This window comes from Anas acuta, chromosome 10, assembly GCF_963932015.1.
Source record: "Anas acuta chromosome 10, bAnaAcu1.1, whole genome shotgun sequence".
In the NCBI taxonomy this organism is placed as follows: domain Eukaryota; kingdom Metazoa; phylum Chordata; class Aves; order Anseriformes; family Anatidae; genus Anas; species Anas acuta.
In genome coordinates, this window is record NC_088988.1 from 6994624 (window position 1) to 7014500 (window position 19877).

Below are 19877 nucleotides of genomic sequence, written 5' to 3' on the forward strand. Positions count from 1 at the left end.
AATGAAAACTTTCGAAGACATCAGGCTTATTCTCTCAGCTATTTGTGTTGTGCATCAAGCTGAAATAATTGGACATTTCATTTCAAAACATTCAGTTTCTGCTTGAGTGGGTAGGAGGACCTCCTACAGTTCAGGGTAACCCACAGTCTGTTCGGGGGACCTTCAAAATTCACCAGGTGGTCCCCTGAGAAACATCCTGTGTCATCTGATCTCCTAGCTCTGTTCTACTCCAAATTTATACAGTTTGACAAGGTTGTCAATGTGAAAGCCGTTTAGATGTTGTCTTGTTTTGCATTTCCTACTCTAAAATGTTCCAGAAATTAATCCACTATCTATGAAGAGAGAATTGGACTCAGAATTGGTCAGGAATTCATTTTGACTTTTATTATGGGCTTATCAAGTAAAAAGGATTGGAATGAAGAAGAATAAAATATTTTCTTTCTCCACCCTCCATCTAGTCTGAATGACAGTCCTTCTGAGGTCAGTATTGCTTAAGCCTGTAAAATGAAAGTGCTACGACTCACAATCAAATAACCTTCAGGCACCTTATTAAATTTCATTCAATTCCATACAAAATCTTAAGGGACCATTGCTATCTTCCAATTTAGACAAAGATTAAATAAAAGCTGATCAAAGATTTATAGAATTCTAAAGTGATACTAAACACAATATGCTATGCCTGGAAAGCTTTCTGTGTTACAACGCAGTTAGAAGTGGCCTGCTTTAATGGTTTTATTTAAGTACCGCTTTTCACTGGAGGAAAAAAATTAGCAGTTTACAACCACCTCACACCATTAGAATTTTATAATTCATAGTCTAAATCAAGTTTACACTGACACTTGGATTCATATTGTTGGCCAGATAGAATAAAAAAAAAACATTAATGTCAACAAAAGAAGCAACATTACTTTTCTTTGTTTCCTAATTCAGAAAAAAAGCTAAAGTTTCACTTGCAGTGGGTTTCCAGACTAACAATTTTTGGCCCATCTACTATCGAAGAAATGTACATGTAAGCTAGGAAGGTCTCCTAAGTGCAGGTTAAGTAGCTATAGTAGTTACTAGACTGCCTATTTTCACCACTATAGTATACTAGGCTTCTATTCATCCCTGGTAATAAACTATAAGCAATCAGTACTGTACTGTATTAAAAACATTAACAGGACATAAGTGGAAGATAACGAAGCAATGAGAACAGTAAGGATCATTAGCATGACGAAGTTGCTTCATTTTTTTTTTTCTTGCTGCTGAAGGAAAGGAACTCCTAGGGAGAGTAACAAGCAGAAGAGACTGTCTTACACATTTAAAGAGAGAGCTCTCAAAATTTTGTTTTCAAGGCAAGCAGTTTCATTACAAGCTGTGCTTTATAAAGGGTTGCAGTTTTCATCTACAACAGAAAGAAAGATTCTACACATCTAAAAGAAAGATTTCAGCCTAAGGCTTAGGAAGAAATTTATGACTCTAAACATAAATTCAGAATTCTTTGTGGCAGGATCTCCTCAGAGTCAATATACAATTATAGCAGACATACTGATTTCTGAAAAGGTTTTGATGATATATAACTCAGAGAATATTTTTGCAGTTTTTTATATATATGGTCTACATTCTTCTATCAGGGCTCTCTGCAACCTTGTTTGAATACCTTTCAAATCCACCGTAGAAATGTGGACCTATGTTTATTAAAAAACTAAACACAGGACTAAGACACAAAGCTCAGATCCTTCTAAAACTTCATGACATTGGTACAGCCACGCTGGCCTCAGATTGATGCGAAAGCAAAGGCAAAATTTGCAGTGCAAATGCCAAACAACAGTACTTGCAAATCCTACAAGTTGTGGTATTTCAAAATCACTTTCAGAGCCTCAAAAGAATATAAAGCAAGATATCAACCAAGACAACTTACTGTTAGCAGTCCATGTAGTTTCCTGTATTCATACATTTTTTAAAATGACATAAAATAATGAGTACTGTCAATGACAGTGTTTGTACTTGTAGTTCTTATATAAGGTTATACTGTTGTCTATACACCATAAACCTAAAATGGGCTCCTGTGAATGCAATTCATAAACGCCAGCCACAAGGGAAAAGACAAAAAAGTGGTTTACAATAAGTATGTTTACATTTTACTAACAATTTCAAACTGAGAACTTTTCACCTCTACTCAGTAACATCATGGACAATTAAGTCAATTGAGCCCTTTTGTCATGCACTTTAAAAGCAAGACACAAATAAAACTGAAATGCAAAAATATCAGTGCGTGCTGATCACATCTTCAGTGACTGGTATGACTAATTCCTTTTGATACTACTCAAAATATATGACTTAAGATGAATTCTGAAGGGGCAAGGCAACTGTATAGAGAAATGGATTAAACAACAGTTAACATGCTTTCTTGTATATCATCTCAGTCACATCGGCTGCTGCTTTGTGATTAGCTGAGATCAAGATTCAAGATCAGCAGACTAAAAAGTGATTAGCAGAAATGAATGGAAGTGAAAACACATTGCATGTCTCTCATTTATCTCAAGATAAGCCAAAGGTTTCTTTCCATCCTCCACTTAACACAGGATCTTCTTCCTAACATGAAACGTGAATTTTAAGTAATTCTGAAACATAGTAATTTCCAACTGTCAGAGCCACACAAACCTCCCTATGAGCCTCTCCAATGGGATTTGTGTCTGAGGAAGGAACTCTGTCTGAATTCAGTACACTAGGGTAGCTTAATATTCCTTTTTAGGAACACCTTCAAGGAAACAGATATAAAATAAAATTAGACAAAACTTGGGAAATCCCATTTTACAACTTGTTAAGAACCATCTTAAAGGCCAGAAGAAAACAAAACAACAAACAAACAAACAGTCACAAAAAGCAGGACATATACAAGAATCCAGAAGATACAGAAATCTCTCTTCTGGGCAATGAGGGATGAAGTTCTGTCTGGGCCTGACACAGGCATTGCTTTATCTAATCATCATTTTTTGTCTGTGAAAAAAACTTAAACAGGAAGACTCCTAAATTTTTCCTTCTATTGTCTCTTGGCCTCAGGCAAAAATGAGGATTTTTACTGCCTAAAACCAGGAGACAAAGGTACAGAAATTCCCATTTATAATACAGAAAAGAAAAGCTTATCCTTAATCCAGCACTTAGTAGCCAAGATATGATATATAGAGAAAAAGCCTACTTCCCTTTTTCAGCTGGCATCCTTCCTAAGAAAGCTGACCTTAGTTCCACCAATCATGTTTCTTGCATATTCTTTTATAACATAACGGTATTCGGATGGGGTATGTTGGTAGAGGAAGGACCAGAGATACAACAGTAAAGGCAGATGATTTCGACTTTGGCCTAATTCAGAGGCAATATATAATGCATTTGCTATCAGCTATATCTCTGGTCATGAACCCTTCAGTTCTCTTACTGTTATTAGTGCTCCTCCTTTCAAAGAAATGCCATTTTACCACATGATTTCCTAGTTCCTTCCTCGGCTCCAGACACAGCATTCAGCAAAGCCATACCTTGAAGCCTTTATGTATTTTTCAAGTTTAACCCTATTATACAGACCTTAATCTGACTTTCTGGAACATTCAAATGGCAGTGCTGGGAATCTACTGAGGCGGGCCAAATCAGTCCAAAAATAGGCTTGTTGGTCTAATAAATGGACAGGCAGGATTAATCACAGTTAAACAGTAAGGGTCAAACTCTGATGGAGCAATCTTTCCTTTTTCATCAACAATGCCCGCTATTAGATGTGCATATACCTTGAAATTAAGTCAATGGAACCTACGTGGAAAACTTGGTATTAACTCTTCAGTCAAATTAATAGCTTAGCACCCCATTAAATCATCTGTGTTCTCAACCTGTGCTGTCTCATGGCTACTGGATTTCTGAACCCACACAAACTACTATTTCTGTGCAATTTAAGAAAACAAGAAAGAAGTATTTCCTAGTTTTTATGCTGATTTTGTATTTAGAATTAAAATTGTCAGAGAAAAATCTGAACTAGAAATTAAGGTGTATAAAAAACACATCCATGTCTGTAAGGAAAATAAATTTAATTCTGAAACTCATATACAGTGATGCATTTGAAAAAAGGCTTATACATAATACAACTGTTCTGTGATTTTTCTGTCCAAAGCTACCTGAAGGATGAAAGCTATAGTGTAAAAAGTGTATGATGTGTTTCTAAGTAACTTTTGACCAACCAGACAGAAGCTATCGCACTGCTTTAAAAGAATAGCAAATGCATTGTAGTCAAAAGTATCTTAGGCTTAAACATACTGACATTTCTTTCTTGCTTTCTTGTTTGAAAGCAAAGTTGAATATTTGTTCATTTAGCTATTTACAATCAGCAAAACAAACTGTAATGACATTTTACTTTCTGTAAAATCCAAGTAGCTGCGTTTTGAAAACAGACTCCTAAATTTTCTGAAAGCCAGTTTGAGATCTGCGAAGGGACCTGCTTTCCAACAAATGCTGAGTACTAGACATGACTGAGCTATTTTGTTTCTTTTTCTGAAAAGCTTAGCCTTATAGGATAGCTTAGCAATTATTTTCAAATGAAACTTCTATTCTCTGACTATTTTGCTTCATACATATAATGTTGTATCAATATTTCTGCACTTGTGGTTCTTCCTCCAAATGAAAGTCCTGCTTTCTGAATGCAAATGAAACTTTTGAATCCCTATTGACAAAGTAAGAGCTTATGTACAACATCAAAAATTCCAAAGAACCAAGGAATGTTTAATAGAAAATGGCATCTATAAAGGACAAAGAAGCCAAGACAGTCTCTTGGTAGCTAAAACATGTGACAGACCCATGGGCAGCTTCAAAGCTGCTATGATGATTCATCTGCCAAGCAGCCAGCTGCTCCTGCTAGACAATCTTTTTTTGTGATTTGGCATCCAGGTCTTGTGCTTGCCATTCAAAAGCAACAGAAGGAGTCACAGGATATAGAACAGTTGCTACACCTTCATATAACATCTGTAAAAATCCTTGTGGAGGTAGTGGGTGCTGTGGGAAGAGATTTTAATTTTTTTTTCTAATATGCTGATGCAGTCATTTGTAGGGGGGAAACCCAATCTGGAGAATAATTATATCATAAGAGCTCCTTTGTCCTCTTAATACAGTATCATGGGGCTGGGAAAAGCTCCCATCGCATAAAGAAGTATTCTTCACAATTTTGAAAGCAACTAAAGTACCAAAGATTGGATGGCCCAGCAAAGGTCTCGGAGTGCCTGCGAGACTAAGGATTCAAGTATGTCTCCCCAGAAGTAAGCCTAACCTGGTACCTGCTAAATCATCCCTTCTTCCTTATAAAGAGTAGGTAACTTCTGAGCATAACGTGAGGTTTGCCATGCAGTAATAAAACCATTACAACTGAGCTAAACTATAGCTGCACAGAATCTTCTCTCAGAATCCTTTCACAGTTTTAATGAAGAATCATGTATTTCCTAAGTATTATATTTTATGCCATTCTATACAGTATTAAAGCAAATCAGTAATTTTCTATTACATTCTCTATAAGTCACAAGATTCTCCTCTATCGAGCCTTAAAGAATTTTATAATAACAGTAAGCTTGATTTGATTGCTTAACTCTCTAATTGATTTCAGGCTTATATATTATTTCTTATTTTCATGTGTTCCTTGGAAGTGAATAAATTGCTTTTTATTCCCTGTAAACTTACGAGCAGCAGGAACCATCCTGATGGAAAGATTTGGCATTGATGCTGCAGCATGGATAGCCAGGCTTAAAAGCTCACAGAGCAGTCATTGCAACATCTCAGTTTCATTTCCAGCCAGGTTTGTTCCCTGGCAAGTAGCAAAGAGGTGAACAGAACAGCACCTACTCCCTCTTGCAGCTGCTTCTATCTGATCAATCACTTCATATACATTCACTGAGCTAGTTTCTATGTCTAGAGGGCAGCCTGACATCAGTTTCTTTGAATCATTCATAGAAGATACCATATCCAGGAATACGGCAACATTTAAGCAAGACAGATGATTAAAAGATAGCGAGAACCATGCATTATGGATTAAAGTGTGGAATGAAAAGTTTTGGGAACATTAGTGTTCCAGAAACATCAACTATAAACCCATGTAAAATATTGAAAATTATCACATTTAATGACATTCCATGTTCTTTCAATGAAAAACTGAAAAACATAGTAGGGAAACTTATCACAGTTTTAGGAAAAAATTGTATATTTATAATGCTTTATCAGGATTTTCTGAAAAACAAAACAAAACAAAACAAAACAAAACAAAACAACCCAAAAACCACAAAACAAAACAAAAGTCCATAATCACACATAAGGAATGGAGGAATTATAAAAGCTAACATTTGGTCTTAATATAGTCTTACCATATTGCAGTAATTCATAGGAACAACAACTAAGGATCTTCAGTTTATACAAAGCTGCATAAGGATGTAAAGAAAATATAAAGAAAACACGAGAAGAAAGATGACAAATACACTGAATGAAATACACTGACATGTTCATCGACTTCATTATGCCACCAGTGGATTCCATCAAAAGATTAATGCAAACTGAAATGTATTAGTCTTATAAAATAATATGCACTTCAGATATTTCTTCTAATAGATGACTGGTTAGATATTCCAGCAGTTGTGGAAATATTGTAACTTGCAGAAGAAAGAAGACTATATGCTGACCTAAGACAACAATCAGAATGTAAGCTTTGTTTACAAAGATGGGGAAATGCTGTACTTACAATACCCAAACTTGGCAATCTACCTCCATGACCAGAGGATTTCACTGGAAAATAGAGACAAGATACCACCTGGGAGGCAGACAGTCCTGACCAGCTGGGTTGTGCAGGCAGCTACATCTTCAAGTTAGCTTATGCCAACTCTGTAAGATGCCATTTAGAAGGTAAATCCTTTGAGCTGTCATCCCAGTTACTATAGCCAGAACAAATCTCGAAAGAAGTACCACTATGGTAGACATTTCCCTACTGTTGAACCTGCCTTAGATACTCAGCTAAAAGATGTGTTAAAAAAATGCGACACCTGGCATATTTCAAGCTTGCATTACCTCATTGCCAGAGAGAATGGACAAAAGAAACCCTGAAATATTTGCATTTCACAAGTACATTGTGTTATTAGTAAAAAATAAGATGCTGCAGCCTAAGATACACTTCTAAATCAAGATAAGACATGGAAATATGATCAAAAGTAGCAGAGAACAGGAAACAGGTAAAACAACAGGCCAAATTAAGTAAAAGGAATTGAATACAAGCATAACAAACAAAAGGGATTCCATTCTTGTACTGTAGCATTTTTCTACTCCTTAGGAGTTTTGCTATGCAGTTTGAATGAAATGACAGAGACCAATAGACATGGTGCTGTGCATTTCAGCCATGGATATGTATGCATATTGCAGTAATGAGGATGTCTGGTGAATCTATTTGTGTTCTGAGGCCTGAATTTATGGGAAGTTGTTACATTCACTGAAATCATGAAGGGGAAGTAGTAGTAAAATATTGCTACACCTGCAACAAAAAGTTTGCAAGCAGGGCAAATAAGCCCCTCTGGAAGTTACTCAGATTAAGTAGCCTTCATTTTGGGGAGTAACTATTCGTTAGCAAATAAAACTTTATTGTTATGACTATACTAGTTTGCTCTTCTGCGTCTTGTAAATTTCCTGATCTCTTTTGACTTTCAGTTCTGAAATACACATTGTCAGGAACTAAAATGATTAAACTGTGTGATCTGTTTATTCAGATCATATGCTGCAAAGGATCTGATCTCTTGTATCTACTGTAAAGTGATTCCAACAAACCCACTAAGCAAAAAGTGAGCTACCAGATAAGGGAAGCAAATCCTTACAAAAAAAAAAAAAATCTTGACACCTGGATGCAGCCTCAACTCTCCATTGATAAACAGCCATATAAAAACTTCCTTGTCTAATTATTGTTGGCATTTAAACCATATCCAACATAAAGGCAGGTGAATTCTTAAAAGCACTGCATTTTGACATGTATAACCCTTGGGTTGTACTTCAAAAAACTCCACAGTTCAACAGGACTGTGATACATATGTGCATGGGTTAATAAAAGAAATTTGCCCAAGACACACCTTTACCTCAGCCTCTGACTTCATAGTCTGTTTCCCAAGAGCTTCCATCAGTATAATTAAGTATGTTGACAGTACTTCATGGAGGTAAGCCTGTTTATACCAGCTAAAGATCTGGTTCAATTTGCCTATGTAGCTTCACATTTTATCCATCTTTTGGGATACATGACAAATATAGATTCCCTACATGAGAAAAAGTATATACAATCCAATCCACCAACACTGTCAATACTGGCTACAGCTTACTAATTAGCTTGAGAAAACTGAATGAGCTAATTAGCAGGGCACACAAAATGGAATATCATTAGTCAGTCAATCAATGCTGGTTTCCACTAAGTGAATGAGTAATTCCCACATGTTCTGGGTCATTGTCAACCTCTTCAGTTTTCCATTGTACTACCTTGCTGTCTTGCCAAATCTCGAGGTGAAATCACTAGCAGAATGACCTGGTTCAGCTTACTACTTGTACTCCCACAGACCACCAGCATTACGTTCTGGGAATGCTGAAACTGCATCGGTTGCTTCAGACTGGTTTCTGTTCCCTTCGCTCAAAATAGCATATGAGACCTTAATTTTTCCAAGTCCCAAGAGACCACAACAGTTGTTTTGACAACTATTGACAAAACAGTTGTTTTGACAACTATCTCTATTGAGGGAACACTCACAGACATAAAAAACCCTGCCAAAGGCACAAGCAGCCCAAGGAAACTGCTTAAAGTGGTGTTTGATTTTTGTTGAACGGCAGAGTCCCAAGACATCTGGAATGCGTTAAATTGAAGTATATTGAAATTTGGCTTACTTGTCCTACTTAACTTTCTTGTATTCCTCCAAATCAGTCTGCTGACCACCAGCATGCAGCCAGACCATAGGCTGCAAATTATTCTGTAGGTATGTAACACTAGAAAGATATCAAGATTTAATAAAGTAGGCAACCCCCAATAAATATGTCCAAATATGCTTTCATTACTATGTCCACTGCCCAAACTTCAGCTTTTTTCCCTTAGATCTCAAAGCCTTACATCTCTCTAAAGGCTCTGATAGCTAGAAGCGTAAAACCTGACTCTGTTGTGGCCTTTGTGTTTTCACTAATAGCACATAATTGTTTATGGTACCCTTTTAATACTAGAATAGCAAGAAACATTCTGCCAAAGACAAGGGAGAAAGATAAAATGCTTATGAGTCGTGTCATTCTCTGATTTTAAATTTTTTTCCTCATGCAAGTATTTTATTTTGATTAATATTAATCCGTAATGCCCACGCCAAGCAAAATCTCCTGTTACATGTGATATGGACATCACAAGTAGTATTTTGGAAAGGAATCATTTCTATTAGTATAGATAACGTCAGCAAATTCAGAATGACTGACCCATATAAATACTGGCTGGAACAAGAGTGCATGATGAAGCATCTCTTATTGATTAGTAGATTTGCTCTTGTGTATGGTATTTCACAACATCCTTAATCAAACCTTCTCTAAAAGATTCCAGCAAGATTTAAAGAAATTCTTGATCCTGATGAATAGGCTGTCAAGCTAGGTTAGACATACAATGTTTTTAACCATCAGCTGGACCTTACATTCTCATTTCTGGCACATAAGTCCAAATATGCAATTACAAAAAAAAACCAAAAAACACAAAAGCCACATGTACACCTAGCAAAATGATATATTTGCTATGAAAGCATTAGCACACTATGGAAAAATGCTGTTACCACCATATGAGGTGACCTTTTTCTGAAAGGGTGTGCGTTCTTTGTAGCCAGCTCATCACAGATCATGTCTTTGTGAACTATAGCAGAGATGTATGCATCTCTGCAACAAATACAGACATTGGAAGTCATCTTAAATGCACTTTATAACTTCATGCCTTGTTCTGGCTGCTGTTTCAAAATTTCCTCTTTAACATGGACAAGAATTGAAGCACCAGGAAAGCCAATGAGAAAAAGCGTGAGATGCAAGACCTCTCCTCCATCGAGCCCAACGAAAAAAGGGAAATGACAATGTGAATCAGTGGAGGTGGGAAGACAGCAATAAAACATGTTTATATGAACTTTGCATAAAATACAAATCAGGTTTCATTCAGACATTCAGTTTTTCCAAGTTATTCCATCTCCAGGACATCCCTCAAGAGCATTTTTCCCACAATGTTGTGTACTAGAGCAAGTACTAGTTTAGAGACACAGAAACACTCGGTTGCATTAATACTCTGGGAATTAGTTGCTAATGATGATTAAGAATTGTATAAACGATCAATTAGCAGCACAGAGATACCCAATGTCTGGCACAACCTGGAATCAGATACTTAAAGCATGTGACTTTTATTCCTTACACTGTAGCTATCACTAACAGGACAACCGGACATCATGCTGGCACATACATTTCAAATCTTTCCAATATGCATCTTTAGGATTAAAAACTTTTTTTCCCCCCAACTGCTTCAATGAAACAAAGATTATCTTCAAGTACATAGTTGCTGTTTTCTGGTCACTTTTTTTTTTTTTTTTTTTTTTTTTTTTTTTTACTTTCACAAGTAATAACTTTCCTTGGAGGAAAGCAAGACAGCAAACATTAAGGCAATAAAATACCACTGCCTCTTTTGTCTGTAAGAGGCCTTTCATGTGGAACACCAAAAATGAGCATTATCTTCTAATACCTACTGGAGGTTTTCAGCTGGCCCAAGTGAACAGAATAAGCACTGCATCATTGCTATATTACATTTTTAAAGTATTAATCTTCTTTTGATTTATAACTGATATCCACTTCATCCTTTATCCACTCATTCTGCAGGTGTATGCTAAACACGGAGCATGTAGGCTCGAAAAAGCACTGAAATGAAGCAGTGCTCAAAATAATGTGAACGCTTCTAAAGTTAGAGACTTAATTTATTAGAAATGGTTCAAACATTTTTCCTAATTATTGTGAGCAAAGTGCCTAACAAAACTAGAAAAATGTCTCTAGTTTGGACTCCACTGAGACTAATACTCATCCTTCACACTTCAAAGGGCAAAGTTGGGTAGGAGAGAAGACAGAGCATTGGTTTTAGTCTTAGTCACAACACTAAAAAGGGCCATTTAATGTTAGTATGTGAGCCATGCGTGATGAACAAATTCTGTTTTTAAAATAAAATTGTAAATAAATCTTGAAGCTGAGGTGAAAAATCTTGCTATTATCTCATACCCATTTTTCTCTTTACATCCAAAGAGTCAGAGAGATTTAGAAATATATGCAACATTTTCCCTAGTACTGCAAGGAAGTCGTGCTCCCATTTTTTTCGATAGATAAAATGAGGTATAGAGTCACTCTGGAAGTGAATCTAAATCGAGATAAGATATCTAAGAGTGGAGTCATATTGTCCACCTTTAGGTTTCTAAAAGGGAGATACCTAAAACTGGTACCCTGAGATGTAGATTTAGTTCACAGATAACAAATCTTAGCCTTTGTCTAAGTATAACCCACATTTGACAGCTTTCACTTCTCTATTGTTAGCCATTTTTGCTACATTAGTCAACTTACCTAGTTGTACTGTACTGCCTGTGGCAAAGCCCACTCTGGGCTACCTTACCCTCTTTATATATTTGTCAGTGTTATGCATTGTATTTCAGGAGGCAACACAACACAAAAATCCCTTTGGAGATCTGGCTCAGAGTGGTTTGCCAACAGGTGTAACCCAAGTTATTGCTACCACCTGAACTAGGACTTCAGGAGACCTAGATTCCAGTCCCAAGCACAGAAGTGACTCTTGTGAGAGATAGAATCTAATGCTCAAAAAGCTGTAGAACCCTACACTTAATTTCTATGTACAGTCACTGTTGAGCCATATGTAAAAGTCATCCAACTAGAGTCAGGAGCTCTAAATGCTGACTGTAGTCCTGGCACAGGGGAGGACAAGATGATACCTTCTTCCCTACTGGTTTCTGATTTGATTTCCATATAGAACCTCCCAGCTAGGACAGCAGCCAAATTTCATGACGTTAGCCCTTTATGTATCTATCCTCTTGTGTTATTTAGCTCAAGTCTTTAGCAATGCTACTAACACTGTCAAACGTGTATCAGTATATTAAAAGCTGTTCACTTCTCAATTTCCTTTTGCCTAAGCTAAAGTCAAGACGCCAAAAGTTTATTTCTTTCCAAATGTACAAATCAACTTGGGTTAAATTATGTCAAACTTTGACAAAGCACTTTTGCTAGTGAAACTGGAGAGCACTTATTTACTCTAAAACATGTCTTCTGGCTTGGCCTTCTGTGGCAGAAACAGTATGGTAAGCATTTTAAATTGGGGATTTGCTAGAAGGAATGTCACAAGACTGTAAAGCTGTTTTTGTCATCTTGCCAGTAGGATGTGAAGAAAACACCTTGTCTGAAAGCAAACAAGGAGGGGTTTGGAAGTGCAAATAACAAGGCTGGGGATGTGTTGTGTGTCAAGCTAGTAGATCACCGACAGAACTTGACACTCCTCTTCCATTTGTTACTTCAGTGAAAAACCCTGAAGTTTCATAGTTCATTACACAAAGAATAGCATTATTGACGATACTAGTATCGATACTAAAGATCTTGTTTTGTTTTGACATCTACTGTAGTCTTGCTATAAGCATGATTTGACATCAACAATTACTCAATCTGGCACTGTTAGCAATAATTCAAGAAAGTTTACCAAATTACCTTTTAACTTCCCTACATGCCCCATGCAACTCATTAAGAAAAAACATTTAAAAAAAATAATGAAATGTATTCATATGGTACTTTTATTTTTCCTTGAGTTTAGTTAAAAGCAAATATAACAATGTATATAGATTGGTGAGAAAGCTGCAGGATATCAAGTAGAAAATGACTGACAAGGAAGACTAATGACACCACAAATAGCATTAAAATGTATAATAAATTTCAGAACAACCAGTTGCATTCATACACTTATGCATACATACTTCTAACAGCCACACTTATGGCTGTAGCTTATCATTATGCTTAAGTGTTAAAATACTGCATAAAATTCCCTTTGACAGTAAGATTTTGCACATTTTGCTATATTGATGGTCCTGCAGAAGTAGTTTTAGGTTTTGGGAAGTATGTACACAAAATGTAGGTCTGAAGGCAATCTTTACTTAAAAAAAAAAAAAAAAAAAAAAAAGCAGAGTACTCCTAATACTGGAAAAAAAAAATCCCTTCACAGCCTGAACTTTTCTACATAAATTTTGAGGTTTGATTTAAGAATACTGTTTTTATTCTGAAAATAAACACAACAAACAAACAAACAAACAACAGCATAAAACCCAAGAATGACAAGCACCCACCTTTTATTCCAGGTAGACTGAGCTACCTTTGTTGAGGAATGTTTGACAAACTCATCTCTCTTTGTTAGTGAATAAGAAGTAGATAGGTTTCAATTCTTACAGATGTGCTCATTATTCAAATCCCTTTGGTGAAAGGTTTATTACAATGTATGTCTGCCTACAGCTTGTTCATGAATGAGTACCTTGGACTCTTTCTTAAAGTGATGAGCCTTTTATTATTCCTTCCGTGGTGTGACTGAAGCTGGCAACATTTTAAAAATAATTTCCAATTCTGATCTGCTACGTTTTGGATACCAATTCCCAAGTGATAGAAATGTATTTCTGCTGACACAATATAGATTTGCATCCAATTATGTAAGCAACATGGCTTTGGGTTCAAGTGGTAGGTCCTAGCTTTGACATTTTAAAACTCTGCTCTGCCCCACATTAGATGAACTTCTCAAGGTCTGTGTCAAGAAATTCCAAGGTCATCAAAAGAGCAGTTATACTTAAATGATTCAATGAATAAATGCCTCCCCTTCGCTCCCCTTACCCTCCTCCCCTTTCCTGCCATTACGATTGTAAACAGAAATTTGTTAGTAGATTCATTCTCAGAAAGTTAGCAGAAAGGTTTGCACATACAGGCAGAATGATGTTGCTGTTTTTATTCATGGAGCACCCTCTGCCTTCACTGTCACTTCAGTAATGATTTATCTTGCCCAGTATTAATACACTTTAGCTGTGTAATGCTACCAACACAATTCCTGTTCTGAAAAAAAAAATATGAGAACTTCATACAGTAGAATTCTCAGACCCCCTAACTAAATTTTAAGCTAAATTATGTGTAGGCACACACAAGCACAAGCGCATAGCATACCTACAGATTCATACAAATGAAATACCTGGATAATTCAAAATGTGATTTACAGTTCCAGTCTTTGTGAATATTATTTTAGCAACACAACAAACGCATCAACAGTCAGATCAGCTTTGAGCCAGATAGTAAATGGAAAAAATATCTATGATACCCTATATTTATCATGTTTTACAAACTGGAAGCTAATGTTGTTTGAAACTCATGCAAAAAAATATTAAACATCCTACTTAAACACACATTTGCATCATTCTAAGCCATCTGTTTAGAAAAAAATAAAAAAATTAAGTTTCTGCTGAAGGAAAAAGGTCCTCCTATGTTTCTGGCTAGTTTCTGGGATGAGCTTACCCTAGAATTCTCCTTGTGGCAAAGTCATCCAGTTTTCAGTCCTGGAAACTTTTTCTTTATTTTCTCAGACTTAACCATAGTTAATGATTACCACATAGTTCTTCAATGTACTAAACACATCAAAATTCAAGCATGCTTGTATCAAATACACACATCTGGTAATCCTGTATGTTATTTATGGCCTTTTTTGATAAGAGCATAATTGATTCAAATGGGTAACTCAAAAATGTAATTTACAGTCTGGCATCTTGATTTTAAAGCTTTATTTTACTAACATCCGCCAAGAGAGTAATCAATTTAGTGGTGAGGCAGAGCTAATAATTCCACAGAATTTTTATGTCTGCATGCTTTAGCATGATATTTTTGCTTATTCCTGTCCTTCATTTGTATAATGGGGGATATTTATTCCAACTGTACATTTTCTTTTCATTGCATGATTCATTGAATCATGGAAGAAATACAAAGTTGATCAACAAGCAAGAGTGTAATTATAAACCACTAAGTTACTTTCTGATTGCCCTCCATTTTTATTGCAGCCTCTTTTTAAGTCTGCTTCTGAATCTGATGAACAAATTTCTTCCCTATATGGTGTTTTCTTCCCTTAAGAGAGGTCCTTAATATGCCAGGTCTCTCTTTTTCACTCATAAAATTACAATGATTAGATTTTTTTTTTTTTTTCCCTATCCATTCTGACTCTCAGGAACACAGAACTGCATGTAAGCTTTTGGAATTGCTTTTATGAAAACAAAGGCAGTTAGTATGTTTTGTAAGGAAAATTATAAATGAAAGAACTTCATGTACTTTTGGCATCAGTTCAAGTTTTCTTTACTATAGTGTTCAGAATGATATTTAGATAATACATTTGGAATCATGTACTTCAAAAAATATAGTGGACATCTTAAAGGCTCAATCTCATTACCAAAGCATATTGCCATGCATTGTTTACAAATACCCAGATGTTCTTGAGATTTCCTTGAACTTGATTTGAAAGCCTAAGGCCATACATGCGTAATTTGTTTCAATTCTCCCTATTCTGTACAATATCTACTACTAATAGTCTATAATTTAGAAAAACAAACAAACAAAGAAACAAACAAAACTGAAATTAATAAATTTGGAGGTAAAGAAGAAGTATATTTGACCTTGACAGCAAAAGAAGAGATCTGTATTTATTATTTTCCTTACACATTCTCAGAAACGGTTTAAGTGCTGGACAAGAACCAAATAAAATAGTGTTCTACAGGTTTGAGGCTAGCTCACACCGTACCTAAGCATATCTATGCACAAAGGACTGGTCAAAAAAAAAAGAAAAAAGGAAACAAGATGGTTGGAACAAAGTTGAGCAATACAGCAAGTTCATGACTTACTTTAAAAACAAGTCACCTACTATTTTCACAGATGTTCACTGCTGTGAACTGGGCAGGATAGCCCAGTGTACAACTTCTATTTCTTTCTAAAGTAAATTATAATAATAAATCAAAAAAAAAAAATCCATTGATTTCTATATAAGTTTGGCTCAGTTTTGAATTAGCATTTTGTTAAACTGAAATATGAAATCAAAAGTCATTTCAAAATAGAAAATTATACTTTTCCATTCTACAAGCAATGAAATAGACTACCAACACTACCTGTTTGGAAAGTGCTGCTCAGAGGAAATGAAACCTAATTAAAATATGTCTTTCATACTTGTTGTATTTGATAAATCACATTTTAATCCAGCCACAGAAAACATTCCTTCAAATACTTCCATTCATGACCAACATCACTGTTTTGTTTAATATGTAGAAATTAGCAATGAAACACTCTGTTACAAAGTTAGAGCTTTTAACAAGACTTTTGAGTAATTTCACTGCTCACTCTCATGGACCTCATGCTCTAAAGAAAGTCTCTGATTATACAGCAGGTAAGATCAAGCAGATTTTGGGATGACTTGGCATGACTTGGCACAGACCAAACTATCAGGAACTGAAACAAGTTGTAGATATATCCTACTTGAGACTTTGACAGAGTGGTTTAGGTAGGATTTTTTTTTAAATGAATAGGCAAATATGGGAAATCGATGAGCCACTTGCAGGATAGAGGAGGAAATTTTAGGTATAAATTTTAGGTATATTTGTTTAGAGAGGAGATTAACTTAAATGGAAAGTTTTCCTTTTCCATTCAGAAGAGATGGTAGGTTGTAAATACTCTTTTTCCTGATCCTTCACTTGTATTCTCCATATTTATTTACACAATCACCAACTATCTGCCTGAAATACATAGCACACTGACTGTCAACTGCTGGCTTTAAAAAGTAGACCATGTCAGCAACCATTCAGTACCCAAGTTTTTAGTTTCCCTACCCTTAGATCCCAGGTAGGCTCACTCTTCTCTCTTTGTCTGTCCCAATCCATTTAATGGATGACATAAAACTTTAACTGTGGTGTAAAGAACATTGGAATCGCCGTATCTCCGTCGCGAGAGCATAAAAAGCTATTGTCTAATTCTGCAATAATGCATATTCCTAGCCAAAGTAGATCTATGTAAGACATAGGGTAATTTTACAAGCCAGAAGAAATTTTTAGGAAGTTGATTTTCTTCAGGTTTCATTAGTGCAGCATGCCATGCTTTAGCTACTGAATAGACCAGCTTATGGCAGCTGCATCCTTCATAACTGAGGGAATCATAGCAGGAAATCACATTTAACATTTACATTTTTCATTAACTCACCAGAAAATAAAACCATTAAAATGCTCTAAAATCAGAAAATAATATAGACTGGACAAGGACTTCGCATTGATGCTTTTTCACTATAAGTTAGCCCAGTAGTTGTCTTCTTCAGATGCATTTTACTTTGCTGCAGTTAGTGATAATTTACCACTTACATACAAATTATTGCTGAAATATGAAGATAACAAGTAAGAGCTTAGTGTTTTCTCTATAATCTAAACTCTTCTGGGTTATAAAATATTATAGGTCCAGTCAAAGGAGCTATACCTTTGCACATTTGTCACAATAAAATACATATGATGAAGATAAAGTTTCCTTACTCTCTTACAAATCATTGTGCTCTTGTGAAATTTTGTATCCCAAAAGTATTGCCTCAATTTACTGCCTGAGCAGAAATCCCAGCTTCTCTGTTTTTTTAGTCACAGTTTATTCTTGTTTTCTTCATTATTATTTCAGACAATTTAATCCTCCTTACCAATAGTAGTAACAAATGTAAAGCTTCTACATGCCTCTAAAATTATACTACTTTCATCTTATGTGCTTGTCTATATCCAAGTCACCTTTATTAAGGAACTCCCTAGCACAAGCTCTACAGTGCATCAAGGAACAGATGTTTTGAGTGTCTGTACAATACTTATTGGGGTATTCTGTTTATTTTAATGGGACCCTGGATCCCTGTAAACGCAAGGAACATTCACAAATTTACAAAAGATTGTATAATGCATTCCAATGAAAAACCATAAGCAGATTCAGCTCTTTTGCACTCATGTAATAAATGAATGTTTAAGGCCAAAATCTAGAGGCACAATAGAATAATTCAGCCATATGAGAAGAAGTAAGAGATTTCACTTCTCAGGAGAGCCACATGATTTGACATGGTTTTAAAACAAACTTTTACTATTAAGAATTTCTTGTCAGAAAAAAATCACCTCATATCCTCCAAAAAGGAAAGAGAAAAATAGTTGACCATTCCTATTTTCCTGAAATGATCCCTATGCTCTCATTTTTGTATTTTCTTTCCCTCTCTCAGCCTGAAAACTGCAACCCATATATACTGAGTTAATAAGATAAAGGGAAGGGTTTTTAGCAGAAGAGAGAAATGCAATGGTTAAAGTAGTCAACGACATAGCGTTAGAAGAAAATACGACTCAGCATGCATTGCATGCTAAGATCATAGAATCATAGAATATCCTGAGTTGGAAGGGACCCTTAAGGATCATCAAGTCCAACTCTTGACACCGCACAGGTCTACCCAAAAGTTCAGACCATGTGACTAAGTGCACAGTCCAATCTCTTCTTAAATTCAGACAGGCTCGGTGCAGTGACCACTTCCCTGGGGAGCCTGTTCTAGTGTTCAACCACTCTCTCTGTGAAGAACCCCCTCCTGATGTCAAGCCTAAACTTCCCCTGCCTCAGCTTAACCCCGTTCCCGCGATCCTAAAGCCTTATTGAAACAAACTCTTATCGACCTGAGTGGGAAGTAGATATTCAAGAGAAGCGTACTTTACTCCAAAGAAAGGCTAACGTGAAACATTCCTACCCTGATGGCAACAAAGTGTACCAGTCCTAAAACACTATTTCCTCTTACACAAACTACTGCTGCTATCCATGCCTTCTGGCCTCATATATATTGTGGTAAACAGTACTTCCTTCATCTTTGTCTTGATACAGTAGGAATCACCTTGAACTCTAGCTACATTATATCTACTTTTACTTAAGTTCACTTACCAGAAAAATGCAGTCCTGCCTCATTCATCTTTCTCTTCCTGCCTCATTCATCTTTCTCTTCCTTCTCCTCAGTCCTGCCACATAAGGACATAGACACATGGACTGGGCCAGGCTAAGGAGTTGATCTTTCTGAAAATAAAAGGTATCTTTGATTTGAATCATGATATAGCTGCATTAATGCTAATTTCAGCAGAAGAAGAGCCCTGAGAATTAGCAGACTGAGGAAGGAGAGATGGTGGGACTGCCTCTTTGAGTTGTGGCATGGATTTAGGTCAGAACAAAGTCTAACTATAGACTTACACTGGAGGTGAAAATAGGGCATTAGAATGGGTCTTGGGCCTTCACAGGATGGCTCTAACAAGAGAGCTCACCTCAATAACTGCTTTCAGTTCCTCTTGGTAAAAGAAAGTAACATGATACATATGGGAGGGCCATAACATTTATTTCACACACACACACACCAGCTGTTGATCAGCCTGTACATTACTGAAGCCCCTAGTCCTTCCAAGCCTCTAAGTCACATATAAATCAAATACCCTCTTCCCTCCTACCTTTTTCTATTCTCCTCCCCTACATAGCACAGAGACCCTCCTACCACAATGATATAACAGGAAGAGCCTGAGAGTTAATATGATCCATGGACACAGAAGATAAAATTTATTTTCCCATGCTGCCCCTCCATCTTATTTGGGACTAAGAATATTAAAAAATTAACATACTGTGTTAGCGTAAATTTTAAAAAACTGAAAATGTTTCTTGACACCTTTGCAAAACAAATATCTCTTTGCAAGTTTGAGAGGAAAAGCTTTCAGCTCCTAAATATCTTTTTTAAAATGCGAAGTGCCAACAACCACAGCAGACCA